This window comes from Protopterus annectens, chromosome 13.part0 (assembly GCF_019279795.1).
Source record: "Protopterus annectens isolate FY-2018-M chromosome 13.part0, PAN1.0, whole genome shotgun sequence".
NCBI lineage: Eukaryota > Metazoa > Chordata > Ceratodontiformes > Protopteridae > Protopterus > Protopterus annectens.
This window is the reverse complement of record NC_056747.1, coordinates 63,125,849-63,133,014: the sequence shown is the minus strand read 5'-3', so window position 1 is coordinate 63,133,014 and position 7,166 is coordinate 63,125,849. Positions and strand designations below refer to the sequence as shown.

Genomic DNA, 7,166 nt, shown 5'->3' with positions numbered 1-7,166 from the left:
CTTCAAAAAAGTTAGAAATACTGCAAAAAACTTATAACTGATAAGAAGTCCTAGTTCTCTTCACAGCTATCTTCTCAAAGTAATAATCCAAATAAATTCTGGAAATCTGTATCCTACCTTCTTAACCCAGGCAACATTCAAACCGTATCACCCTCTCCAGACAAAGACTCTTACCAGATAGCACAAATACTTAACTCCCACTTCATTGAAACCATCCGCAAACTAATCAAGGGTCTATCCTCAAAAAACAACCCTAATATCAAAAGTACCACACAAACAGATGCCATATCCACCTCTATACACACTGCAGCCCCCTCTAATAATATACCACCCAACCCACCTTTCTCACTACAACCTATACCTACATCCCAAATTCTAAAACTCTTAACCAAACTCTGGTGATAACCGATAATTCTCCACTGATAACTTACCACCAGAATACTTACAACTTGCAGCCAGAGCCATAGCTTATCCTGTTATTATTCTCGTCAGTCATTCCATTGTTGAATCTTACATTTGTCAGCTGAGGTAAAAATCCATTATCACCCCACTACATAAATGGGGAAATGCTCACAATCTCTCAAGCTACTGGCCAGTCTCCATTCTCTCCCTGCTATCTAAAATCCTGGAAAAATGTTTACAAACCCAACTACTAAATCACCTTATTAACAACAAACTCCAACTCAACATGGCTTCCATCCAGGTCATAGCACAGTCACGGCTTTACTCTCCTTCACTGAAACTGTGAATGACGATCTTGATGCTGTACTCCTTTCTGACCTATCAAAAGCTTTCGACACAGTATCACACCCGAAGCTGTTGCAACACTTGGAGACACTTGGATTCTCTCAAAGGGTGGTTACCTGGTTCTCCTCCTACCTGAATGATAGACAGCAGTCAGCTGGCAAAACCAGTAATCAGAATACCTAGCTAACAACACAGGTGTTCCCCAAGGGTCCATTCTAGGACCATAATCTTTAATATATTCATTAATAATTTAAATAAAGCCACCCAACAAAGCATATTGATTCAATATGCTGATGATTCAACCATCATCTCCTCCTCCAACAATTTCACTAAGCTCCAGGCAGTCACCCAAGATGCTTTTTCCTCTGTAGGAACCTGGCTAAATGATGCCCAATTAATGCTGACCCCCCCAAAAAAAACAAAACTACTATTATTATTCTCATCAAAACCCCCAGGCGCACAATTCAAGGTACTTTCACATAACAAAACTAAAATAGAACAGGTGAAAAATGCAAAACTTTTAGGAATAACAATTGATGATGCACTCTCCTTTGAACAACATATACTGAATACAATAAGAAAAACCCATTTCAAACTAGTCAAACTATGCCAACATAAACTCTACCTCGACAAACAAACTAGGATAAAACTAGCCAATATCTTGCTTATCCCATCCCTCATGTATGGAAGCCCCATTTTCACCAATCTCCATACATCCCTCAATCATAAGCTGGAATCGTGGTACTACAAAATATCAAAATTTGCCTCCAGCATACCCAACCGCTTTCACCACTGCAACGCTATCTCAAACCTGTCCTGCCTAGAATTTTACCACTATCTCTACTATACTCAGTTAACTTTTCCCATAAGCTAATCTTCCAACCAAGTAGCAGTCCAGCACTCTAATCCATCTTCCACACATACACCCCCTACCCTAACCCTCCGCTCCTCAGACAGAACCCTTCTAAATGTTGCTAAACCCAATAAGAGAGCAGGACAATGCTTATATTTTCATAACATTGCCAAACTATGGAATAGCCTCCCCACATCTATCACTTAGCTTGACTCATTAGTAGTCTAAAACAACATTAAAAACCTACTTTTTAAACAATCCAAGTTGTACCTGTGAAATACGGTGTAAACCCAACCCCCTCTTAACTTCAATAAAGTAACCTACTCAACCCTATCTGATACCTCATCTGCAAGCAGTTTGACACACTCCTCTGAATTTACTATTTTATAATATGTATAAACTATACTAGGGTCATTGATTGCTCTCATATGGATGGAATAAATGTAAATATTTTTTTCTGTTATCAGAACGTTTATATGTTAGTAGCCATTTGCATATCTCGATCTTTGCACTGTTTCTGTCTCGGGTTCTCTTATATATTAATAACTGTCTACTATCTTATAACAGTGGATCTTATTGTACTGTTTCTGTACTGTTTATTTTGTATATTAATAACTGTGGATGTTTTCTCCCTGGGCCTTCACTGAAAATGGGTTCCTGACCCAGTGGACTTTCCTGGTCAACAAATGTCAGTAAATAAATAAATATAAATTTAGGTAGATCATTTGGTAAGACCTGGTTAATGCTGGAGTTTGGAGCAATTGCTGAGTTTGGCATGCAGGAGATGGACGAGAAGGGGTTGCACTAGGGCCCAGGGTTGACATTGTCACAGGGCATGTCTCATTGCACTTCCAGCCTCACTGTATAATATCATCTTGCCAGGTGGTTGGGCCTAAGATAAAAACATGGCATGCAGCCCAGCATATGCGATTCAGCCAGCTGCTACCTCTGCTTCCCTTTCCTAACTCACAGAGGGCTGAGGCAGTGTCAAACCCAGGGAGCAATACCGGCATTGTTGCTTAGCTGTGGGTCAGCAAGAGGCACACCAGGGACCCCCCCCCCAAAAAAAAAAAACAAAAAACCTCAGATAAGTTAGTCAAAGGTACTTTATACTTTTGTGCTTACATCATAAGTAACTTTGAAGTGAGACAATGAAAGAGGCAGTCTTAGTGCTTTCTGCATTGCTGTGCTGGATAGAAGGCAGTAAGTTGCATATATACGAAGAAATGGCATTCTGACTTCTGGGATCATTGAAAGAGACAGCTTTGCTGTCAGATGTGAGGGATTGATGGGGCTGGGAGTGCAGGGAACAGGTGAAAGGGTAGGTGCACTATTATGCTGTAGGGGTAGGTGTATGGTGGACATTGTCACAAGTGCAAAGTTCTGTAAAAGAATGGGAAGAAAATGTGTTGGATAGGGAGACAGCTGGTGTTAGAAAGGGTGATTGTGGTGTTCTCTGTGAGAAGAATGAATCATAAAGTGGCATATTTTATTAATAATAGCCTGATGCGCAGAAGTATTAATATCAGATTGAATATTAAAATGGAGACTCCATCCTGGGACAGGTATTATAACCCCTTACACAATACTTACTGTGCTGCACTTATGAAGGAAGGTATGGCCTTGTAGCGAGAGTTTAGCATAGGCTCATAGGTTCATAGATTAGAACTAGGCTAACTGTCTCTTTGGACATTTTAAGCCGAGCCAACTACCATACTGGGGATTTGACTTTTTTGTAAATAGATTAATTAGCAGTCACCACAACAATGGGAAAGTTCCATTCTCCAGTCAACAGACACCATCCCATTGAAAGAGATGGCAGTGAATAGACCAGTGATTAGCCCCTCCTTCCTGTTACTGGCAGTGAGTAACATGACACTGTATGAACAAGTACGGGAACCTTACACTTGAACGCATTCATGAAGAACATCTTTCATTCTGCTGACAAACTGTAGAGCTAATCCAGTGTTGGCACCTGGTGGGCAAAGTAACATTGTATCTTCTGACATAAATCTGTTAAGTACTTCAAACTTCATTGTGTACGTTCCATTAACTGCTGTCCACCCTTGCAGACAATGGCAGAGAACATATTTCAGTCTTTGTTGTACATTGGCCTATCAGAGCATCAAAAGGTAAAATACGTCATCATTACATTTTAAAAGCATATTTCAAGCATGTTTTTTAATGCTACTGCCATGAATGTAAACTGTGCCAAAAGGCTTTTGTAACACTGCGTCATGGTAATGTTAAAAAGCTGGAGTATCGGTAATATTTTTTAATGGACATTAATGAAGAAAGTATAACCCGAATTTACTGAAATACAATTGCTACAGCTGCAGTGTAGTAAATGAAGCATGGATTTATGTTTCAGCACTGGTATTAAATCAAATGGTTGCAGAAAGGGACACTTTAAAACCATCCATTTAAATGGTCATAAAATAGTTACTGCTCGGTTCGGCTGCGCTGAAGTGCTTGACTGAGCTCTATTTAATGTAGTTTTCAGAAGCAGATTTGCAGTGCTGACAGATCATAAAAAAATATTATTCACCTAATATTTGTAGCGACTTTATGGCCTGAGACCTAATATATAGCTTGGTTGCTGAGAACAGGTGTGCATTTCTACAGCTCTGACCATTGCTTTGCCAAGAATTCAGCTGGTGTACCTTCACTGATAGCAGAAAGCAACAGGGAAACTGACAACATGAATGGAATTGCATGACTTAATAGCACGAATGAAACAACTTACCCAACTTATAGACAAGCTTAGACATGGTACGATCCTGAGGGCAGAGGCATAGTGACATAAATCCATGGTGTCTGCTGTCAAATTTGTAATGTGCACTTGGAGGCAGATCTGCAAGCTAAGAAACAAGACACTGAGTCAGAGTGATAACAACTTATGACATGGTAGCAGTTGTCATAGGTTAGAGAAATGGAAATATTGTTTATTTATTTTGTTAACCTAGAGATCCCGTTAAAATCTTCAGAAGACACAATACAAGTAGTCAAGTCACATAAATACTGAATAATATTGATGAATTAAAATACAAAAATGTTAGGTAAAGTGCAACAGAAAGTAATGATCGAATAAAAAAATGAGTACAATGAGAACTGAAGTACGTATGACACAAAAAGTAAAAGGCGGCCTTTATGAGAACTGAAGCATGTATGACACAAAAAGTAAAGGGTGGCTTTTATGAGAACTGAAGTACGTATGACACAAAAAGTAAAGGGCGGCCTCTACGAGAACTGAAGTACGTATGACACAAAAAGTAAAGGGCGGCCTTTACGAGAACTGAAGCATGTATGACACAAAAAGTAAAGGGTGGCTTTTATGAGAACTGAAGTATGTATGACACAAAAAGTAAAGGGCGGCCTCTACGAGAACTGAAGTACGTATGACACAAAAAGTAAAGGGCGGCCTCTACGAGAACTGAAGTACGTATGACACAAAAAGTAAAGGGCGGCCTTTACGAGAACTGAAGCATGTATGATACAAAAAGTAAAGGGTGGCTTTTACGAGAACTGAAGTACGTATGACACAAAAAGTAAAGGGCGGCCTCTACGAGAACTGAAGTACGTATGACACAAAAAGTAAAGGGCGGCCTTTACGAGAACTGAAGTGTGTATGACACAAAAAGTAAAGGGCAGCCTTTATGAGAACTGAAGTACGTATGACACAAAAAGTAAAGGGTGGCCTTTACGAGAACTGAAGTATGTATGACACAAAATGTAAAGGGTGGCCTTTACGAGAACTGAAGTACATATGACACAAAAAGTAAAGGGCGGCCTTTACGAGAACTGAAGTATGTAAGACAGAAAAGGTAAAGGGCGGCCTTTACGTGAACTGAAGTAGTATGACACAAAAAGTAAAGGATGGCCTTTACGAGAACTGAAGTATGTATGACACAAAAAGTAAAGGGCAGCCTTTACGAGATGCCTTTATAAAGGAATGACAAGCCCTGTCGGTGGTATGAACTATATACAAATTGACAGTAATAGAGATCATGTTTTTTTAAACACCTTTATTAAATTAGTACTTGTGACACAGGCAAATCTAAATTTACACAACGGTATCAAACTGTATTAACAAGGTCATGTTTGCAAACATTATACTTTACGTATATTCCTATATATCATATAACCTAAGCAACATTACATAACTTATTCAAATCCTGCCCTTTTTTCTTTTTTTTTTTAAACAATTAACACTTTTATTAAACCATCATTTACAACATAGGTAATCATATATTTATATAAATAAAAACAAACCACACCTGGTTGCAAGCTTTTTACATCACAAACTACACTGACACACTCCCAGTTGCAAACATTATACATCACTTATAATCTACCCAATCATTTTCAGTCAAGCATTACATAGCTTATTTAAGTCCTGCCTTCTTTTAAACCTCATTCCCCCCCTGTATGTATTTTTCCGATAATTCCCATTTTTTTCCTATGTAGTTTGCTCCTACCCTTTTCTAAAGATCTCAGTTCCAGTTGTTTCATAATTATATTTACTACTTCTAATATTATGGTTTAGATTTTGATTTACATTTTCTAGTAATTGCTTTTTTGGCAGCCACCATAATTAAACACAGCAAGGCCTTACCATGTCTGGGCAATTCCAATTCTGTGTCATAGCTCAGAAAAATCATCTCGTTTGTCATACCAATCTGCCTCCTCAACAGCTTCAACAGTGTATCCCACAGGGAATTCTTAAGTCTGCCAACTCACCACATTCCCAGAAAATATGCTCCCATTTACCGCTTTCTTCCCCATCATACCGCCAACATTTGCTGTCTACCTGAGGAAAAATTCTCTGGAGTCTACTTGTGGTATAAAAATATCTATGTAAACATTTTCCAGCAAAAATCCTAAATCTTCCAGATTTTCTTGCATATGTGGGAGAGATACATGTATCTTCCCATTGTTTCTTTGTGAATTGTTTATCCAGTCTCTCTTCCCAGTTCTTTCTAACCTCCTCTAATTAATTCTTATAGTTATCATGGAATATTTTATATGCTCTACTAATTATTGCTTTTTTAATAGTAGCTCCTATTCTAGATTCTGCTAAAAACTTCACCAGTACTGGTCTTTCAATTAGGAGCCCCCTGTTTCTTTCTCTTTGCCTATACTCTGATATTAATCCTTGACAGGGAAGGCCATCTCTAATCTCAGTCCAAATACATTGTTGGTGTCTTCTCATTCTGTCATCGTTCCCTCTCTAGTTATTTGCTCCCAGTTTAATAGGGATCATGTTTTGCAGGAACCTATAACCATATAATAGACTAAAAGGAATCTCATAACATAGGAGGTGCAGTGGTAGTATTGTCACTTCACAGCAAGAGGTTCTCTGGTTCGATTCTCGGCTGGGGTGCCTTCTGTGCAGAGTCTAAATGTCCTCCCTGTGTTCGTGTGGATTTTCTCCAGGTGCTCCATTTTCCTTCCACATTACAAAGACATGCATCTGGAGCATTTCTCCCCGGGCCTCCACTGAAAATTGGCTTTGTTCCAAGTCGGACTTTCCTGGTTAACAAATGTTAAATAAATAAAAAATAAA

The 7,166-nt window shown here is 38.8% G+C and overlaps 1 long non-coding RNA gene across 1 annotated transcript in view; it reads left to right on the top strand.

Moving 5' to 3' along the window:
• The first annotated feature begins 3,490 nt into the window (after positions 1-3,490).
• Positions 3,491-7,166, top strand: part of LOC122817585 — a 103,187-nt gene continuing 99,511 nt past the window's right edge. The window contains exon 1 of the long non-coding RNA XR_006367300.1: positions 3,491-3,732. This is a non-coding gene — a long non-coding RNA (uncharacterized LOC122817585). The remainder of the gene's footprint in view (positions 3,733-7,166) is intronic.